A 1,254-nucleotide genomic window follows, 5' to 3' on the forward strand; every position below is an offset into this window, starting at 1 on the left:
CCTGGGAAGCCATCTGGCCCTGGGCTTTTGTTTTTTGGGAGATTTTTAATGACTGCTTCAATTTCCTTAGTAGTTATAGGTCTGTTCAGGTTGTCTATTTCTTCCTGGTTCAGTTTTGGTAGTTGATACATCTCTAGAAATGCATCCATTTCTTCCAGGTTATCTAATTTGCTGGCATAGAGTTGCTCATAATATGTGCTTATAATTGTTTGTATTCCTTTGGTGTTGGTTGTGATCTCTCCTCTTTCATTCATGATTTTGTTGATTTGGGTCATTTCTCTTTTCTTTTTGATCAGTCTGGCCAGGGCTTTATCAATCTTGTTAATTCTTTCAAAGAACCAGCTCCTAGTTTCATTGATCGGTTCTCCTGTTCTTTTAGTTTCTATTTCATTGATTTCTGCTCTGATCTTTATTATTTCTCTTCTCCTGCTGGGTTTAGGCTTTATTTGCTGTTCTTTCTCCAGCTCCTTTAGGTGTAGGGTTAGCTTGTGTACTTGAGACCTTTCTTGTTTCTTGAGAAAGACTTGTATTGCTATATACTTTCCTCTTAGGACTGCCTTTGCTGCATCCCAAAGATTTTGAACAGCTGTGTTTTCATTTTCATTGGTTTCCATGAATTTTTAAAATTCTTCTTTAATTTCCTGGTTGACCCATTCATTCTTTAGTAGGATGTTCTTTAGCCTCCATGTATTTGAGTTCTTTCCGACTATCCTCTTGTGATTGAGTTCTAGTTTCAAAGCATTGTGATCTGAAAATAGGCAGGGAATGATCCCAATCTTTTGGTACCAGTTGAGACCTGATTTATGACCTAGGATGTGATCGATTCTGGAGAATGTTCCATGGGCACTAGAGAGGAATGTGTATTCCATTGCTTTGGGAAAAGTTTTCAATTAGCAATAATCGCGCCTCGGATAAACCTCATTGGCTACGATACTGCCACTGCGCAAAGCTTGTATTCCATTGCTTTGGGATGGAATGTTCTGAATATGTCTGTGAAGTCCTTTTGGTCTAGTGTGTCATTTAAAGTCTTTATTTCCTTGTTGATCTTTTGCTTAGATGATCTGTCCATTTCAGTGAGGCGGGTGTTAAAGTCCCCCTATTATTGTATTGTCGTCGATGTGTTTCTTTGCTTTTATTATTAATTGGCTTATATAATTGGCTGCTCCTATGTTAGGGGCATAGATATTTATAATTGTTAGATCTTCTTGTAGGATATAGTGTCCTTCCTCATCTCTTATTACAGTCTTTGGTTTA

General features: G+C 37.6%; 1 pseudogene; it reads right to left on the reverse strand.

Moving 5' to 3' along the window:
- Positions 1-822: 822 nt before the first annotated feature.
- On the reverse strand, positions 823-951 carry LOC123324019 (annotated as a pseudogene).
- Positions 952-1,254: the final 303 nt, after the last annotated feature.

Source organism: Neomonachus schauinslandi, unplaced genomic scaffold (genome assembly GCF_002201575.2).
Source record: "Neomonachus schauinslandi unplaced genomic scaffold, ASM220157v2 HiC_scaffold_6953, whole genome shotgun sequence".
Lineage (NCBI taxonomy): Eukaryota > Metazoa > Chordata > Mammalia > Carnivora > Phocidae > Neomonachus > Neomonachus schauinslandi.